Source organism: Oryctolagus cuniculus, chromosome 4, assembly GCF_964237555.1.
Source record: "Oryctolagus cuniculus chromosome 4, mOryCun1.1, whole genome shotgun sequence".
In the NCBI taxonomy this organism is placed as follows: domain Eukaryota; kingdom Metazoa; phylum Chordata; class Mammalia; order Lagomorpha; family Leporidae; genus Oryctolagus; species Oryctolagus cuniculus.
The window spans coordinates 45626924-45647684 of record NC_091435.1 but is presented as its reverse complement, the minus strand read 5'-3'; the positions used below and the strand labels follow the sequence as shown (position 1 = coordinate 45647684).

The following is a 20761-nucleotide window of genomic DNA, read 5'->3' as shown; positions in this document are numbered from 1 at the left end:
AGTGGAAGTAAACAAAAGTAAATAATAGCGTCTCAGTGATGACTAACTTCCTCCCTCCCTGATACATTAATTTCCTTCTTTCTAAGCTGAGAGAATCCATTTACCCCTGACTAGAGTTTAAGCTGGGCAGACAGATTTCCGGTTGTGTTTTATTTTGTAGCCCCCTTTAGATTCAGTGATGCTTTATTGGTGCTTTATTTCAATCCCTCGGATGTGGAAAAAAAAGATAATTTGGCCACTCCTAGTTCTTGGCCTTAATATATTAGCGTGTGCTCCTTCACTTCCCTTTCTGCTTTCTATAGGCAGAATAAAGTTGTGGCAGCCTCTAGGCACTGGATAAAATTATACTCTATATTACAAAGAGATTAAGGAATATGAGCTTTGTTTATTTTGGGTTTTTGTTTTTAATATATTTGAAAGACAAAAGAGAAAGAGAGAGAGAGATCCTCCATCTGCTGGTTCACTTGTCAAATGCCCACAAAATCTGGGGTAGGGCCAGGCCAAAACCAGGAGTCAGGAACTCAATCTGGGTCTCCCATGTGGGTGGCATGGACCCAATTACTTGGGCCATTACCTTCTGTCTTCTGTGTGCCCAGGGTGCTCATTAATAGGAACCTGGAATCTGGAGTGAAGCCAGGTGTCAAACCCAGGCAGGATGTGGGCACACCTAAATAATGTCTTTTACGGACGTGCCAACTGCCTGCCCTGGAATCTGAGCTTCTGATTATTGAAATACAAGCAGAGCTTCCCTAACACTATGAACTCAGCTTTGAGACTATTTGTGTTCTATGGAGTATCTTTATTACAGCAATTTAAATTTATCTTTATTTATACAATCTATCACTCAGTTGCAATCTTGCATACTAACTGCAGTTTAGTTCTATAATGTCTTGATGTGGAGATACTATAATTATTGGCGTAACACTAGATTAAGAAACCTCAGACCAGGAATAAGAGATAATAGTGGGAGCTCAAATTTAGCTCTCAGCCTACATGAACTTAAGTGAGTTATTTAGTGTATTTATATTCATGGCACCTAACACTGTCTAATAACATACTATTTATTTGATAAATGCTTATTGTATGCTTTCTTGTGAAAATGTAAGTTGCATATGTACAGTCAATTTCAGCATTTTTAAAACAAATCATTTATCTTTGGCACATAGGATATGATTTCATACATAATTTACATGTATTAAATATTTGTTGAATCAATCAACTGAAGTTATCTGGCCATCTTTAGGTAAAGTATTGAAATAGGTTAAAATAAAATCTAAGGCTTTTAAATTCTAACTTTTTTTGCAATTTATTTGAATAAAAATGTGGATAGTGGGTGTTTAGCCTAGAAGTTAAGTTGCTCGCATCCTGGATCAACTTGAAGAAGGTGGAATACAGAGGGAGCTTACTGCTCTAGCCTAGGAGAAGATAGTTTTAAAGAAGAAAGAGTGCAGTCTTGAGGAAGAGTTAGGGAGTAAACTGCAGTGGAAACTTTACGCAAGTCAGAGGGATACTGTGGATCTATGTAGAGGGCCTAGATGCACTGCACGAACATGGACACAACACAGGAATCCAACAACTGAGAGCCTCAGTACCAGCTTTGGAGAGTGAGATGAGACCAGACTGCAGCAGCTCAAGCCACTGGCGATAAAGCTGTGGGAAGAGCCTGATATGCGTCTAGCTTGGAGCCCTGTTGGGGACACTGTACCTTCCAACCTAAAGGGGGAAAAACAAACATGTTTCTCTCTCTCTGACCACCCTACAACAGTGCCCTGCAACTAGCCGAGAGAGTGGGTACCATTTTGGATATACATAACAGCTACACTAGCTTGTGTCTGCATACCCAACAACCAGCTGACGGGAGATTCCTGAGTCTGGCTGGGAGAATTGACAGGGGGCTGGGTACCTGTGACTGTGGAAGTCTTCTGTGCTGGGACTATGAAAACACTGTGGCTGAATAAAAGGGCACAGAATGTTGATGCATCTCTGGGCAATTGCTGTGGGCAGCTCCACGTGCTCAGGGCCCACTGATTGCCTTCCCACTGGTTGCCTGGGGAGGATCATTTCTGTTGTATCACTGCTAACACCAAGGACTGCACAGATCCCTTCTGGATGAATATTGCACCCACTGGGGTTAGTGCTCAGGCATTGGTTGCCATGGAGAAGAGGAGGTAAGGGTGAGAGCTGATAAAACCCTCCCCTCTGATGAAAAAGAACAGGAGATTTACCACTCTCAACTTGGGTTTCACCTTGGGGGAATTCAATGCCCCACTTTTAGCAATGCACAGATCAACCAAACAGAAAATCAGCAAGGAAACAATAGAGTTATTTGATAACGTAGACCAAGTGGAAACGACGGCCAGCTACATAACTTTTCATACTGCAGATGCAGAATATACATTCTTCTCACCAGTGCTTGGAACTTTTTCTATGATAGAGCACATGCTAGGCTATAAAGCAAGTTTTAGCAAATTCAAAAATTCAAAATTCAAAATCATACCATGTGCCTTCTCTGACAACAATGGAATGAAGCTGGAAATCAATAACTTAAGAACCTCTAGAACATATGCGAACACATAGAGACTGAACAACATGCTCCTGAATGAACAATGGGTCATTGAAGAAATCAAAAGAGAAATAAAAAAAATTCTGCAAACAAATGAAGATGACAATACAACATAGCAAAACTTATGGGATACAGCAAAAGCAATGTTAAGAAGACAGTTTACAGCAATGAGTGCCTACATCAAGAAATTAGAATGGCACAAAATAAATGAGCTAAAATGCATCTCAAGAACCTAGAAAAACAATAGCAAACTAAATCTAAAATTAATAGGATAAAAGAAATAATTAAAGTTACAGAAGAAATAAGCAAAATTGAAACAAAAAATATAGAATATCAGCTAAATGTATAGCTGGTTTTTTGAAAACATTAAGAAAATTGACACACTTCTGGTCTAGCTTACCAAAAGAAAGAGGGAGAAGACCCAAATCAATGAAATTAGTGATGAAAGAGGAAATATAACAGATACCAGAGGAATAAAAAGAATCATCAGGAATTAATACAAAGTGTTGAATGCCAATAAATCTGGAAATCTAGAAGAAATGGGTAGATTACTGACATATACAACCTACTTAGGTTGAGTCATGAAAACATAGAAAACCTGAACAGGCTAATAATCAAGACAGAAATTGAATAGGTAATTATGACCCTCCCAACAAAGAAAAGCCAAGGATCAATGTCTTCACTGCTGAATTATACCAGACATTTAAAGAATAATTCCAATTCTTCTCAAGCTAGTCAAAAAACATTTGAAATGGAGGAAATTCTCCCAAACTCTTTCTTTGAAGCCAGCATCATCTCACTTCCTAAACCGGAAAAGATACAAAGGAAAAAGAGAATTATAGACCAGTTTTCCTGATAAATATAGACACAAAAATTCTCACAAAATATTAGCCAAACAAATCCAACAGCACATCAGAAAGATCTTTCACCCTGGACCAAATGGGATTTATCCTTGGTAAGCAGGAATTGTTCAGCATTCACAAGTCAATCAATGTGATAAGTAGCATTAACAGACTGAAGAACAAAAAGCATATGATTATCTCAATATATGCAGGGGAAGAATTTGAGAAAATACAACATTCTTTAATGATGAAAACCTTAACAAATTGGGTGTATAAGGAACATTCCTCAACATAATCAGGTGAATTTATGACAAATCTACTGCCCTAATTCTTTTGAATGGGGAAAAGTTGGAAGCATTTCTTCTAAGGTCCAGAACAAGACAAGGATGCCCACTCTCACCATTGCCATTCAATACAGTCCTGGAAGTTTTAGCCAGAGCCATCAGTCAAGAAAAAGAAATCAAAGGCATATAAATTTGGAAGAGTAAGTCAAACTATTTCTTTTGGTAAATGACAGGATTCTATATATAGGGGATCCAAAAGACTCCTCCAAAAGACTATTGGAACTGATAAAAGTTTGGTAAAGTGTCAGGATACAAAATTAACACACAAAAATCAATAGCATTTGTACACACAGACAATGCCATTGCTGAGAGGGAGCTTCTAAGATAATCCCACCTGCAATAATTACAAAAAAATTAAATACTTTGGAATGAATTTATCCAAAGTCATCAAAGATCTCTACAATGAAAATCATAAAACATTGAAGAAAGAGATTAAAGAGGCACAAAAAATGGAAAAAAATCTTCCATATCCCTGGATTGGAAAAACCAGTATTATCAAAATGTCCATACTACCAAAAGTAATTTAGAGATTCAATGCAATACCAACCAAAAAAAACAAGGATATTCTTCTCAGATATATGAAAAATGATGGTAAAATTCATATGGAAACATAGGAGACCCCAAATATCTAAAGCAATATTATACAACAAAAGCAAAACCAGAGGCATCACAATACCAGGTTTCATTCAAGACTTACCACAGGGCAGTTATAATCAAAACAGCCTGGTACTGGCAAAAAAACAGATGGCTGGACCTGTAGAATGGAATAGAAACTCCAGAAATCAATCCATAGATCCATAACCAACTTATCTTTGACAAAGGAGTTAAAATCAATCCCTTGAGCAAGGACAGTCTCTTTAAACATTAGTGCTTGGAAAACTGGATCTCTGCATGCGGATGACAAATCAATACCCCTACCTTACGCCTTACAAAAATCCTCTATAAATGGTTGTAAGAGTTAAGTCTATGACCTAATACCATCAAATTATTACAGATTATTGGGGAAACTCTGCGAGACATTAGCATAGGCAAAGAGTTCTTGGAAAAGACCTCAGAGGCACAGGCAATCAAGCCAAAATTGACAAATGGGATTACATTAAACTGAGAAGCTTCAATACCCCAAAAGAATCACTCAGCAAAGTGAAGAGGCAACCAACAGAATGAGAGAAATGATTAGCAAACTATGCAACTGATAACAGATTAATATCCAGAATATGTTAAGAGTTAAGTAACTCATCAACAACAAAACAAACAATACAATTAAGAAATGGGCAAAGGACTTGAGCATGTATTTTCAAAAGAGAAGATCCAAATGGCCACACATGAAAAATTGCTCAGGATCACTAGCCGTCAGGAAAAGGCAAATCAAAACCACAATGAGGTTTCATCTCACCCCAGTTAGAATGGCTTTCAAACAGAAATCAACAAGCAACAAATGCTAACAAAGATGTGGGGGAAAGGTACTCTAATCCATTGTTGGTAGAAATGTAAACCGGTATAGCCAGTGGGAAGACAGTATGGAGATTCCTCAGAAAAATGAATATACACCTACTATATGACCCAGCCATACCACTCATGGGAATTTACCAAAATGAGATGAAATCAACACATGAAAGAGTTATCTGTCCCCCTATGTTTATTATAGCTCAATTCACAATAGCTAAGATATGGAATCAATCCAGATGCTTGTCAACTGAAGACTTGATAAAGAATTTATAGCATATGTACACCATGGGATACTACACAGCAGCAAAAAAAATCCTGTCATTCGTAACAAAATGGTTGTAACTAGAAAGCATTATACTTAATGAAATAAGCCAGTCCCCAAAAGACTAATTCCCTATGTTCTCCTGATCTGTGCTAAGTAATGGAATACCTAAAAGGTAATGTATAGAAATGAAATCGACACTTTGAGATGCAACGACTTTGCACAGTCTCTGTCTTGACTGTTGAGGAAGTTTTTTTTTTTTTTTGTACTATTTGTTGAACTCTTTACTTAGTGTGGGGTTAATCTTTTGTGTATAAAATTAATTGAAAGTAGGTCTTAGTAAAAATAAGAATGGGAATAGTAGAGTGAGGAAGAAGTACAGGTGGGAGGGAGGGTAGAATGAAAAGAATTACTATGTTCTTAAATTTGTATTTATGACGTATATGAAGTTTGTATACCTTATATAAAGGGTTTCTAGGAAAAAATGCCCACAGCCCACATTAGAATGCCTGGGTTCAATTCCTGACTCCAGATCCTGATGCAGGTTTCTTGTTAATGCATACTCTGGGTGGCAACATGTGATGACTCAAGTAGTTGGTTTCTTGCCATCCACGTGGGAGACCTGTCTTCAGCCCAGGAGCTCACTCCCTTCTCTCTCTTTTTCTCTCTTGCTCTTACTCTCACTCTTGCTCTCACTCCCTCACTGCTTGTCAGAATTTTTAAAATGTTGAAATTGTACCAATTCATTATAATTTTATTTATATCAAATAAATAATGAATTTACATTGACATTAAGCAAATAGCTAATATGTACAGACACTCAACTTAGCAATAGGAATAAAAAGTCCCTGAAGTCTAGCACTGTTGAGAATGTAGGGTTAGATTAGGAGAAGTAGTGACACAGCCTACAAAATGACTCCATTACTTGGAATTAGAATGCAGGGTGCTGTCTACTGAACTAAAACCAATCTAGCAAAGAACTAAAAGAATTAAATGTATTGAGGGTTTATTCATATTGTAATCTACTTAGATACAAAATTCAAGAAGTCTTGAGTATTTATTCTAAGATTTTACAAAATGGTGACAACAAAATCAAACTGCAGGATGGTAGGGTTGTGAATCATATCTCCTGTTTTCCAGGAATTATGATGGGTGCAGGGATGATGATAATATATGATAAAGGGTACAGTTCCAACCTCAGGAAGCAAGAGGGATAGTTTTACAAATTGCTGAATAGTTTAGTGAATTTATTCCAGAAACGGCTGCCTGGTCCAGCTCATGTGTATCCAGGTGGGTGTGTACTACACAACCCGGCTCAAAAATTCAGCTACAGATCTGTTGACTGTTTTAACAAGAGCCCTAATTCCATTGTTGTCCTCCAAGTCGCTGCTGCTGCTCTTTAACTTTCTTCTAAGACAGTACAATGACATACTACAACAAGAGTCATTGGGTATATAAAAAATGCTGGAAGAATACAAGGGAGGGATCAGAAATTTTTGCCCTCATGAAAAGGGATGAGGGGAATTTGAGAATGTTAAACTATCTAATGCCTTGAGAGGAGATATCATTACTGTGGCCAGGGTGGTTTGGTGGGTGAGAAAGGGAAGACAAGAGTAACACCTAGACTTGGGGTATGAAAAGGATTCCATAGAGAATTAGGCCATGCTGACCCCTGGAAAGGAAAAATCCACATACACAAAATGGCCACAAATTCAGCCTACAGACCCTCCCTTACACTCTAAAAGGTAGGGACATGGAGTATCTAATGTCCAAATGTGAGACACTCAAATGCAGTTTCTGCCTCTGTTTTTATGTGATTTTAAGCAAGTAGCGTAAATATCACAAGCTAAACATACTAGAGATTTTTATTAGCTGAGTTGCTTATTCATTTCTAAAATACATGTATAATATTGAAGTGTTTGTTTTCCACCTTGAGATCCTGTATTATGTAATCTTCAGACTTAATGAAACTATTTTCATAATACTTCTAATGATTTGTATGTGAGAGTACTTAAAAAAGTTGGTGGGAAAGTGGAATTAAAAAATAAGTTTATTTTAAAACAAAAATATTTTAACATTCATGCATAACTTTTCTTTTTTTTCTTTTTTCTTTTGCTTTCAAACTTTTATTTAATGAATATAAATTTCCAAAGTACATCTTATGGATTACAATGGCTTCCCCCCCATAATGTCCCTCCCACCCGCAACCCTCCCCTTTCCCACTCCCTCTCCCCTTCCATTCACATCAAGATTCATTTTCAATTCTCTTTATATACAGAAGATCAGTTTAGCATACATTAAGTAAAGATTTCAACAGTTTGCTCCCACACAGAAACATAAAGTGAAAAATACTGTTTGAGTACTAGTTACAGCATTAAATCTCAATGTACAGCACACTAAGGACAAAGATCCTACATGAGGAGTAAGTGCACAGTGACTCCTGTTGTTGACTTAACAAATTGACACTCTTGTTTATGGCATCAGTAATCACCCTCGGCTCTTGTCATGAGTTGCCAAGGCTATGGAAGCCCTCTGAGTTCACTGACTCTGATCATATTTAGACAAGGCCATGGTCAAAGTGGAAGTTCTCTCCTCCCTTCAGAGAAAGGTACCTCCTTCTTTGATGGTCTGTTCTTTCCACTGGGATCTCACTCGCGGAGATCTTTCATTTAGGTTTTTTTTTTTTTTTTTCTCCAGAGTGTCTTGGCTTTCCATGCCTGAAATACTCTCATGGGCTTTTCAGCTGGATCTGCATGCCTTAAGGGCTGATTCTGAGGCCAGAGTGTTGTTTAGGACATCTGCCATTCTATGGGTCTGCTGTGTATCTCACTTCCCATGTTGGATCATTCTCTCCCTTTTTTCTTCTATCAGCTAGTATTTGCAGACACTATTCTTGTTTATGTGATCCCTTTGGCTCTTAGTCCTATCATTACGATCCATTGTGAACAGAAATTGATCACTGGGACTACTGAGATGGCATTGGTACATGCCACCTTGATGGGATTGAATTGGAATCCCCTGGTATGTTTCTAACTCTACCGTTTGAGGTAAGTCAGCTTGAGCATGTCCCGAATTGCACATCTCTTCCCTCTCTTATTCCCACTCTTACATTTAACAGTGATCACTTTTCAGTTAAGTTTCAGCACTTAAGAAGAATTGTGTATTGATTACAGTATTCAACCAAAAGTATTAAGTAGAACAAACAAAAAAAAATACTAAGAGGGATAACATAGTAAGCTGCTCATCAACAGTCAGGGTGAGGGCTGATCAAGTCACCGTTTCTCATAATATTCATTTCACTTTAACAGGTTTCCTTTTTGGTGCTCAGTTAGTTGTCACCTACCAAGGAGAACAAGTGGTATTTGTCCCTTTGGGATTGGCTTATTTCACTCAGCATAATGTTTTCCAAATTCCTAACAGGGATCACTTTTCAGTTAAAATTTAAACACCTAAGAATAATTGTGTGTTAATAACAGAGTTCAACCAATGGTACTAGAACAAAAAAAAATACTAAAATGGATAAAGTATTACATTGTACATCAACCGTCAGGACAAGAGCTGATCAAGTCACTGTTTCTCATAGTGTCCATTTCATTTCAACGAGTTTCCCCCTTGGTGCTCAGTTAGTAGTCGCCGATCAGGGAGAAAATATGATATTTTTCCCTCTGGGACTGGCTCAATTCACTCAGCATGATGTTTTCCAAATTCCTCCATCTTGTTGCAAATGACCGGGTTTCGTTGTTTTTGACTGCTGTATAGTATTCTATAGAGTACATGTCCCATAATTTCTTTATCCAGTCTACTGTTGATGGGCATTTGGGTTGGTTCCAGGTCTTAGCTATTGTGAATTGAGCTGCAATAAACATTAATATGCAGACAGCTTTTTTGTTTGCCAATTTAATTTCCTTTGGGCAAATTCCAAGAAGTGGGATGGCTGGGTTGAATGGTAGGGTTCTATTCATAATACACATTTTCCATTAGCTTTTTTTGAAAAGCCCTTTTGTGGATGAATTTCACAATTTTTTACAGATTTATTTATTCATTTGAAAGGTAGAGTTACAGAGACATGGGAGGGAGGAGAGAGAGAGAGAGAAAGAGAGAGAGAGAGAGAGAGAAAGAGACTTCCATTTGCTAGTGTTCACTCCCCAGATGGTTGCTAAGGCTGGAGCTGCACCAATCTGAAGCCAGCAGCCAGGAGCTTCTTCTGGGTCTCTCAAATGGGTGCAGGGCCATCTTCTACTGCTTTCCCAGGCCATAGCAGAGAGCTGGATCAAAAGTGGGGCAGCCGGGACTTGAACAAGTGCCCATGCTGCATACCAGGGCTTTAACCTACCGCATCGTAGTGCCTGCCCCAAATTTCACAAAATTTTTTGCGCCAAACTTATCTTTTAATTCCAATTTCCCACCATTTTTTGCAGTTTCTGTGTACTTGAAATCTGGTATGTAGGACTTGGAAGTGTGCTACCTTAAGTTAGACATTCATGCATAATAAAGTGTTTTCGAGGAGCAGATGGCTAGATGAGAGGTTAAGACATGCAGGTGCCCAGTGCTTGATTGCTGGATCTGGTGCCTGATCTAGCTCCCTGCTAATGCAACTGGGACAGCAGCTGAAGATGGCTAAAGTCCTTGGGCCCTTGCACTCACATGGGAGATGCGGAGAAAGTTCCTGGCTTCTGGCTTCTGGCTCCTGGCTTCAGCCTGACCCAGCACCAGTTGTTGCAGCCATTTGGAAAGTGACCCAGCAAATGGAAGATCTCTTTCTCTGTCTCTTTTTCTCTCTCTCTGTAACTCTGCCTTCTGAATAAATAAATAAATCTTTTTAAAAATTAAAAAAAAATTGACTAATATCTTTAAAACATTTAAACATATTAGTCATTAGAGTGAGAGGAGATGTGGAAAGGAGTCTTTATTTTATTTAACTATTTTATTTTTGTGTTCTCTCACCTTTTGTCTAATCTACCAGCCCTTAAAGGGAAATTTATACCAATAAGTTTTTTTAAAAAAATTATTTAATGTATCTAATCTTAACAAAACAACAAAAACAGAGTGAAATTGGTTTAAAATTGACAGTTTTTTCCCCTTATGCCTGTCTAGATTGGCCCAGAGAGATCATAGAATTCTTCTTGAAAGATAACTGCACTCATTTTCCTAAAGAAAAGGAAACCTGTTAAAGTGAAATGAATATTATGAGAAACGGTGACTTGATCAGCCCTCACCCTGACTGTTGATGAGCAGCTTACTATGTTATCCCTCTTAGTATTTTTTTTTGTTTGTTCTACTTAATACTTTTGGTTGAATACTGTAATCAATACACAATTCTTCTTAAGTGCTGAAACTTAACTGAAAAGTGATCACTGTTAAATGTAAGAGTGGGAATAAGAGAGGGAAGAGATGTGCAATTCGGGACATGCTCAAGCTGACTTACCTCAAACGGTAGAGTTAGAAACATACCAGGGGATTCCAATTCAATCCCATCAAGGTGGCATGTACCAATGCCATCTCAGTAGTCCCAGTGATCAATTTCTGTTCACAATTGATCGTAATGATAGGACTAAGAGCCAAAGGGATCACATAAACAAGAATAGTGTCTGCAAATACTAGCTGATAGAAGAAAAAAGGGAGAGAATGATCCAACATGGGAAGTGAGATACACAGCAGACCCATAGAATGGCAGATGTCCTAAACAACACTCTGGCCTCAGAATCAGCCCTTAAGGCATGCAGATCCAGCTGAAAAGCCCATGAGAGTATTTCAGGCATGGAAAGCCAAGACACTCTGGAGAAAAAAAAAAAAAAAAACCTAAATGAAAGATCTCCGCGAGTGAGATCCCAGTGGAAAGAACAGACCATCAAAGAAGGAGGTACCTTTCTCTGAAGGGAGGAGAGAACTTCCACTTTGACCATGGCCTTGTCTAAATATGATCAGAGTCAGTGAACTCAGAGGGCTTCCATAGCCTTGGCAGCTCATGACAAGAGCCTAGGGTGATTTCTGATGCCATAAACAAGAGTGTCAATTTGTTAAGTCAACAACAGGAGTCACTGTGCACTTACTCCTCATGTAGGATCTTTGTCCTTAGTGTGCTGTACATTGAGATTTAATGCTGTAACTAGTACTCAAACAGTATTTTTCACTTTATGTTTCTGTGTGGGAGCAAACTGTTGAAATCTTTACTTAATGTATGCTAAACTGATCTTCTGTATATAAAGAGAATTGAAAATGAATCTTGATGTGAATGGAAGGGGAGAGGGAGTGGGAAAGGGGAGGGTTGCGGGTGGGAGGGACGTTATGGGGGGGAAGCCATTGTAATCCATAAGATGTACTTTGGAAATTTATATTCATTAAATGAAAGTTTAAAAAAAAAGAAGGAAGGATAGTATAAAGCAACTGTTCTTGGTACAAAGAAATCTTGAATCCATTAGCTAAGTCATAATTTTACAAAATACAAGACAAGAATACAGTTTAAGACTAATTATTCCTTTATTAATCTATATTGATTTAAATTTCTCTCTACATTTAGAAATCGGGAGAAAATGTTAAGGGATTGTAATTTCTATAGGTTAGACACTTAAAGGTGCTAAGATCTAATGGATTATTATAGGAAAAGTCATTCTTTCCCCAATGTATACTTTGTTAATTCTGTATAGTCAACCTGAACGCTTTTTAGTCCTTTTCAATATCAATTCTCTAAAACTTAGGAAGGGAAATTCATTGCCTTTGAAAAGAGTTTTTTTTTTGTAGCTAAGAAACCAGCTATCTTAGCAACACTGTGTTTTCTACCGATGGCAAAGTTGGTATTTAAATGATGCCTTTCTCAAAAAAGATCACTTGGCTAGTAACAATTTAAAAAGTCCTTTGCCAGAAAAATTGAGAACAGATGTGTTAATGTTATAAAAACTGATTTTATATTTTTAGCATTTGGTGGTTTGACACTTTAGCACTGAATAGTAGGGTGACAAATTACTTTTATATCCCATTAATTTCAAACACAATTGTTATTTATTCAAATTGTACAAATTGCAAAAGTTCAGAGTTTTTGTACCTTCTCATGAATTGGACTCTACTGTATATAAGTGCCTTCCATAGCTTCTGTTTCAGGTGTTGTCAGCCTACACACAAGTATCCAGGGTCTCATAGAATTATCACATGAAGGTTCTTAAAATCTTTTGTTTATTTTCATTCATAGTATGTCTTCTGACAATTACATACATCTCGTGTTACGGCATTTTGAACATACAATATAATTCTCTTTCTGTGTTTTTTGCAACTTTTCCACATGTGGTAAAGCTGGCTTCCCACTGGATACATTTATTTATTTTTTTGACAGGCAGAGTGGACAGTGAGAGAGAGACAGAGAGAAAGGTCTTCCTTTGCCGTTGGTTCACCCTCCAATGGCCGCCACGGCCGGGGTGCTGTGGCCAGCGCACCACGCTGATCTGAAGGCAGGAGCCAGGTGCTTATCCTGGTCTCCCATGGGGTGCAGGGCCCAAGCACTTGGGCCATCCTCCACTGCCCTCCCGGGCCACAGCAGAGAGCTGGCCTGAAAGCGGAGCAACCGGGACAGAATTTGGCGCCCCGACCGGGACTAGAACCCGGTGTGCCAGTGCCACAGGCGGAGGATTAGCCTAGTGAGCCGCGGCGCCGGCCTGGATACATTTTGTTTGGCTACTACTATGGAACACAATAAAGTAAGTTTACTAACATAATAAAATATTTTCAGAACTTCTAATACTACAAGTTTAGTCTGGTAAGTACTGTATTGAATGCTAACTTCTCAATTCTGGATGTTCTATTTACAGAGATCATGTACAGATATTTATGTATATCTTCCATTCAACTAAATAGTAACAGATTTTCTGATTAGTGGTCATAAGTCCGTCCCTTCCCCTTCCTCCACCTAATTTTCCTCTGATGATTATTTGGTTGTTTCAGAGACCCAAAGTGGGAACTACTCCACTATTATATTTCACCTCATCACATTATCTTTCTGAATTTATGTAAACTATATATGCAAAGGTTTAAGACTCAAGGTTCTTACATTTTGTCACCAATTATAGTATTTTTTTAGCTTGACCTAAGAAACTAAAATGTCACGAGAAAAATTCTGCCTGGAATATAAATTGGAGGAAAGAGCAAACAATTTAGGAGTCCTTTTAAATAAAAATCACCAATACTTCTTGGAGCTTCACAAGTTGTAATGCTCATCCACTGTGCTAATAGCAGTGGTTAAAATAGTGTGGGGGCAGTTAATATTAGATCACTCAGATATCCTTCAGAAAGCTTCAAGAGTAAGAAAAGTCTGAAAGAAATGGATGAAAGGGAAAACTGTGTAATAGTTGTTAGGCTAATGGAGGATGCTGGCTTGCTTCTTTTCTCTCCAAAACTAAATAAGCTAAATTACTATAGTAGAAGCAATTATGCTTTGTGCCTTCCTCTTTGGAGTGTGTGTTTTTTCCTGAAATAATTGCATTCATCACACATGTGGGATTGATATGGTCACCCAATTTCATTAAAAGCCTCTCTCTCCTGCCTTAGGTACCCTTGGAAACATTGAATGGCTTTGACTCACAGGAGAACTGAAACTTCACATTCTTCCACTTAATCAGTCTCTGAGTAAGTAAACTTGTAAACACACAGACACAGAGGCACACATATGCAACACATACACACTATATATATATATACATATATATGTAACAAATATAGATATACATGTATGAAATTTCTGATAGGTACAATGTATCTCACAAAAAGCAGAAAAAAATGCAAAATGTTGGAGCACAGAAATGCCATATTTTATCTCACATAATATATTAATCCAAGGGTATAACCTGGAAAATTAATGTGCATGGATTCAGGGAAATAATATACCTTAGAATAAAATGGGTATTCATTTTCATTGTATTCACCTGAGTAATTAAAGGATATCAATGCCCAGGCTCCTCTCTGTACCAATTAAATCAGGTCAGTGGAGAGCATTGTTTTTGTTTTTGTTTTTGCTATGTGATCCAGTTTTTTTAACTTTCATTTAATAAATATAAATTTCCAAAGTACAACTTTTGGATTATAGCTTTTTCCCCCATAACCACCCTCCTGCCTGCAACCATCCCATTTCCTACTCCCTCTCCCATCCAATTCACATCAGATTCATTTTCTTCTTCTTCTTCTTCTTTTTTTTTTTTTTTTTTTTTTTTTGGACAGGCAGAGTGGACAGCGAGAGAGACAGAGAGAAAGGTCTTCCTTTACCGTTGGTTAACCCTCCAATGGCCGCTGCTGCCAGCACACTGCGGCCAGCGCACCACGCTGATCCGAAGCCAGAAGCCAGGTGCTTATCCTGGTCTCCCATGCAGGTGCAGGGCCCAAGGATTTGGGCCATCCTCCACTGCACTCCCGGGCCACAGCAGAGAGCTGGCCTGGAAGAGGGGCAACCGGGACAGAATCTGGCACCCCGACCGGGACTAGAACCCGGTGTGCTGGCGCTGCTAGGCGGAGGATTAGCCTATTGAGCCGCGGCGCCGGCCAAGATTCATTTTCAATTATCTTTATATACATAAGATCAGTTTAGTATATACTAAGTAAAGATTTCAACAGTTTGCACCCACACAGAAACACAAAGTATAAAGTACTGTTTGAGTACTAGTTATAGCATTAATTCACATTGTACAACACATTAAGGACAGAGATCCTACATGAGGAGTAAGTGCACAGTGACTCCTATTGTTGATTTAACAATTGACACTCTTATTTATGACATCAGTAATCACCTGAGGCTCTTGTCATGAGCTGCCAAGGCTATGGAAGCCTCTTGAGTGCGCCAACTCCGATCTTATTTAGACAAGGCCATAATTAAAGTGGAAGTTCTCTTCTCCCTTCAGAGAAAGGTACTGCCTTCTTTGATGGCCCGTTCTTTCTGCTGGGATCTCACTCACAGAGATCTTTCATTTAGGTTTTTGTTTGTTTGTTTGTTTGTTTGTTTGTTTTTGCCAGAGTGTCTTGGCTTTCCATGTATGAAATAGAGAGCACTGTTGTATTGGGGGAGCTTTAAAACACTCCAATGACAAAGCCACATTTCAAACCAATCAAACTCATTAAATCCGATGATTCTAATGTTTGAAAATGAAGTACAGATGTAGGATCCAGACATTTGTATTCTTGAAAATCTCTCCAGGATATTCTAATCCAGTTCATTAATTGTGAATCACTAATACAGATCAAGAATTCCTGCCCAAACAAACTAACTTCAGGCAAAAGCTGAAGGCAGTCTGGAGCAGAACCAGTAAATCAAGTTGATTTCTGGGTTCAATTTGTGAGATGATTTTGTTTCACATATTTCTAAATTTTATGAATATTCTAAAATATCTGCTACCAACATTTTAAATTATTAGAGTGGGAAACTCAGATTAAAGAGCATTTACTAAGCTTATGACAAAAACCAAAAACCCCATTGCCCATCATAAAAAAAAAAAAAACATAAAACAAAAAATAAACCATCCCAGGAAGGCCCTTGAGGATGACTGAAACGCTTTATGCATGAATGGGTCTGTGAATGCAGAGGCGTGGGAAGAGGCATCTGTCATCTCTCTCACATTCCACTCGCAATGATGTGGGACTCCAATATTTCTCTTAATATTCTATAATTCCCTTTCCTGTGCATCCCACTGCACCAATGACAATGCAAATGCCTTCTGTATCCCATGTTATTTCAGATCAGAGTTTTACTAAGTGTTCTGCCAGTATATACATTGAATCACTCTCTCTGATTTTTCTCACTTTGTTTGTGGCCTTTTCTAACAGTCCCTGCAAACACCCTTCCAGATCGGCCTACTGCCTAATACCAATACCAGTAGAATACTTTTTATTTTTTGTAGACTTCAGCATCTCATTTGCATGAGTAATAATGATTTCAATCACCAAATAAAATTATGCCTTTTTTTTTAACTTCCTACCTACTGTGTGGAATCACACAGTACAGATGCTTTTGTGATTGACTTCTTTTGTTTAATTTTTTTTAAAAAAATTTTTATTTATTTGAAAGTCAGAGTTACACAGGGAGAGAAGGAGAGGTAGAGAGAGAGGTCTTCTAACTACTGATTCACTCCTCAGTAAACCCCAAATGCAGGAGCTGGGCTGATCCGAAGCCACGAGCCAGGAGCTTCTTCTGGGTCTCCCGCAATGCAGGGGCCCAAGGACTTGGACCATCTTTTACTGCTTTCCCAGGCCATAGCAGAGAGTTGGATTGAAAGTGGAGCAGCTCAGTCTCGAACCCATATGGAATTCTAACACTTTAGGCGGCGGCTCTACCTGCTATGCCACAGTGCTGGCCCTGTTTAATTTTATAACTGTGGAAGTGATTCACAATTTTACTTGTATCAGTTGCTCTCCTTCTATTGCAATGTAGTATGCCATCATAGAACCTCAGATATATACTCATATGATGGATATTTAGTACATTTCTACTTAGACCATTACACATACAAATTCTCTGAACTTCTCCCTGACTTTTATTTTGGTGGACATGATTTCCTATTTCTCCCAGGTATATACTTTACAGTAGAATTGCTGGGTCATAAAGCAGGAGTATGTTTAGTTTTAGTAGATACTTAGTGTTTTCATAGTAGCTCACCATATTTCTACTCCCCCGAGTTACATACATTGGTTACAATTGATTCATATTTCAATGTTTGTAGAGTCACCTCATAAGCTCAACCTTTGGATTTCAAACTGTCAATGACATAGTATTTAAACAGATGCAAGATATGGAGAATGAAACATGAATCAAACCCATTTAGATAAAGTAATAGTAAATATATTTGAAGTATTCTGCCATATTTCAATAATATTTTTCTTTTTGTGTCTATAATTATAATCACTACATTTATGCTTATGAAAATGTAATTCAGTAGGTTTTTAATGTAAAAATATATAGTATATTACCATTATATGTTATTGCCTATGGTACAATAGAAATCAAATTTCATTTTAAAGATTTATTTATTTATTTATTTGAAAGGCAGAATTACAAAGAGGCAGAGGCCAAGAGAGAGAGAGAGAGGTCTTCCAACCACTGATTCACTCCCAAGATTGCTGCAGTGGCCAGAGGATGTGCCTATCCAAAGCCAGGAGCCAGGAGCTTCTTCCAGGTTTCCTTTATGTGGATACAGGGGCCCAAGGACATGGGCCATGTTCTACTGCTTTCCCAGGCCATAGCAGAGAACTGAATCAGAAGTGGAGCAGCTGGGACTCAAACTGGTACCCATATGGGATGCCAGTGCTGCAGGCAGCAGCTTTACCCACCACTCCACAATGCTGGGCCTCTAGAATTTCTTACTCATATCTAGTGGTGACCTCATACCCATCAATCAACCTTTCCCTCACCCCTCTCTTTTCCTGCTCAGTGTCTGATAACCACCATTACATTTTTAGCTTATTTGAGATAACATATTTTTTAGACTTCACATATGAGTGACATCATGTGTTATTTGTCCTCTTACATCTTATTTATTTCACTTAATAATATTCCATTTTATCCTTATTGCTGCAAATGACTGCATTCTTTTTATGATATACTCATATTCCACTGTGTATATACAACACATTTTCTTCATTTATTCACAAGTGGATGGACACTTACTGTTGTTTGCTTTTCTTTGCTATTGTGAACATTGCTACAATGAATTTGAGAATGCAACTGTTTCTTTGATACATGGATTTCATCCTCCTTTGATATATATCCAGGATGGATTACTAGGTCATATGGTAGCTCTAGTTTAGTTTTTTAAGAGACTCCATACTGTTTTCCACAATTTCCATATTTCCATTCCTAAGAATAGTGTACAAGGGCTCCTTTTTCTCTACATGTTGGCCAATACTTGTTATCTTTTTTTTTTCTTTTTCATAATAGCCAGTCTTACTGGAGTAATGTGATATGTCATTGTGGTTTTGGTTTGCATTTCCCTGATGAGTGTTTGTACTTGTTGGCCTTTTTAATATTTTTCTTTGAGAAATGTCTGCTTAGATCTGTCCATATATAAATTGGATTTATTATTATTTTTACTACTGAGTTTTTAAAAATATTCTGGACATTAACCCTTTCACAGGTGTGTATAGCTTGAAAATATTTTCTACCATTCTGTAGATTGTCTTTTCACTCTGTTGATTATTTCCCTTGTTGTGCAATAGCTCTTTAGTTTGATGAAACCCAATTTGTAATCGCTTCTTGGCCTTTTGGCTAAGATTAAGTGTGAAATCCAATTTGTCTATTTTTGCTTCCATGTCCTGTGCTTTTGGGGTCAGGTCTATAAAATCCTTGACTATTCCTGAATTGTTTTCCCCTAACAGTTTCAAAGTTTCAGGTTTCATATCTAGTTTTTCAATCCATTTTGAGTTGATTTTTGTGTAAGCTGAGAGACAGGAGTCTAGTTTGATACCTCTGAATGTAGACATCCAATTTTCCCATTATGCTATATTTTCTGTAGGCTTTCCTCATTCCCCTTTTTTCTTTCACAACTGTGTATTTTCAATTGTGTGTATCCTGTCTTCAAGCTCACTGATTCTTTCTTCTCTTTGATCCACCGCGCTTATGATGCCTCCATCCCAGTTTTAATTTCACTTACTGTGCTTTACTGTAAAAGGATTTTTTCTTGATCTTGTTTAACTACTTCTACCTCTCTATTGAACCTCCCTGTTAAAATATTGAGTCATTTCTCTGAGTTTTCTTGAGTTTATTTAAAACAGCTGCTTTGAAATTTTCTGAACATTTGCAAATTTTAATTGCTAGATGGTTTGTTTCTGGACCTTTAGAGGAGATCACGGTTCCATGGAGGTTCTTGGTGCTTATTGCTGTACAATAAATCTGTGCATTGTAGGATTAGTGATAGTAATCTGGATTTGTTTGTGCCTGTCCTAGAAATTCTAAGCAGTCTGTTTATTTTTACTTAGTCTATGGGGCAAGTGCAGAGACTTCAAAAGGCATTGACCTAACAAAGCCAATCCGGATCTGTCTAACATTGGGATTTACCAGCCCTGTACTGAGTCCCAAGACCTAGTCTCATGGCCCCTTATTGTTTTCACAAGGTTGGAAGAGTGATAAAATAACTCTGTCGCCACTCAGACTTCCCCAGACTGACATCTGGATCTCACAGTCCCTGGTCCCTTTATAGAGTTCCTGGGAATGTCACCTAAGTCCACCAGAGGCTGGCTATTACCTATGTCAAAACTGGGTTCCACCCTCCAGAACTCTGGTCTCTGCCTGATGCCAGACAAGTCTAGAATGTCAGTCAGTGAGCACATGCCAGTGGCCAGAGGACTTTGGGTTTTATCAGGTGCTGGGTCTCAGCAGGGTAGGTCAAGCTTTAAGCTCCGTGTTGTTCCTGGCAACCCTTGTGGCTGGATTTTGGCTTTCTGCTGGCGCTTGAAGGGGGAGGAGGTAGCAGAGACTCCAAAAACTTAAAAGGTACGGGCAGGTGGGCGTGGGCTGGGACCTCAGTTTAATTTTTTCTCAGTGGATGTGGCACTGGGATTCAGTTTGCCCTCCCTCTCCACAGTAGGATGTGTCTATCCATACCATGCTCCTTACAGCAGGGGAAGAGGTGACAGCATCACCTCTTTTCCTTATTATTTTCTTCAATGCAACTTCCTTTGTGATTATCATAAAATACTACACTGTGGTCTCTTACTTGGCTTCTGAAGCTCTTATGAGCGTAATTTATTGTGTGTGTAGCTTTTCACATTGGTATCTGTGGAGAGGTGGTTGCCAGAGCCTCTGAGTCATCATCTTGGTTCCATCTCAAATGCAATAGTTTTTGGATATGTGGCAGTAAAATAACGTATGACTCTTTTCCCTTTATATATGCTGAACTTGACTGTTGTGACAAAAGCATCTTTTTTTAAAGAAAGAAAAAACATTTATTTTCATTTTATTTGAAAGAGAGCAAGATGAGTGAGAGCACATGTGCGAGAGAGGGAGAAAGAGAGAGAGAGAGAAAGAGAGAGAGATTTCCCATCTGATGGTTCACTCCCCAAATACCCAAATATCTACAACAGCCAGGGCTGAAATAGTATGAAGTCATGAATCCAGAACTCAATTTGGGTTTCTTTTATGGGTAGCAGGGACCTAACCACTTGACCCATCACCTGCTGCCTCTGAGCTACTATGACTCAAGTGAGTTTCCGCCACCTACGTGGCAGACCCGGGATTGAGTTCCCAACTCCTAGCTCCTTTCCCATTTCGAGTATTTGGGAAGTGAACAAGTGAATGAAGATGCTGTCTTTTTGCTTTTCAAATAAATAAATTTCAAAAATAAAATAA

General features: G+C 38.3%; 1 long non-coding RNA gene across 7 annotated transcripts in view; it reads left to right on the top strand.

The window, feature by feature from the left end:
- Nucleotides 1-20761, top strand: part of LOC103350577 (uncharacterized) — a 196173-nt gene that overhangs the window by 42010 nt on the left and 133402 nt on the right. For all 7 annotated transcript variants that reach the window (XR_011387802.1, XR_011387803.1, XR_007908941.2 and 4 more), the window contains exon 3: nt 13990-14067. This is a non-coding gene — a long non-coding RNA (uncharacterized lncRNA). The remainder of the gene's footprint in view (nt 1-13989; nt 14068-20761) is intronic.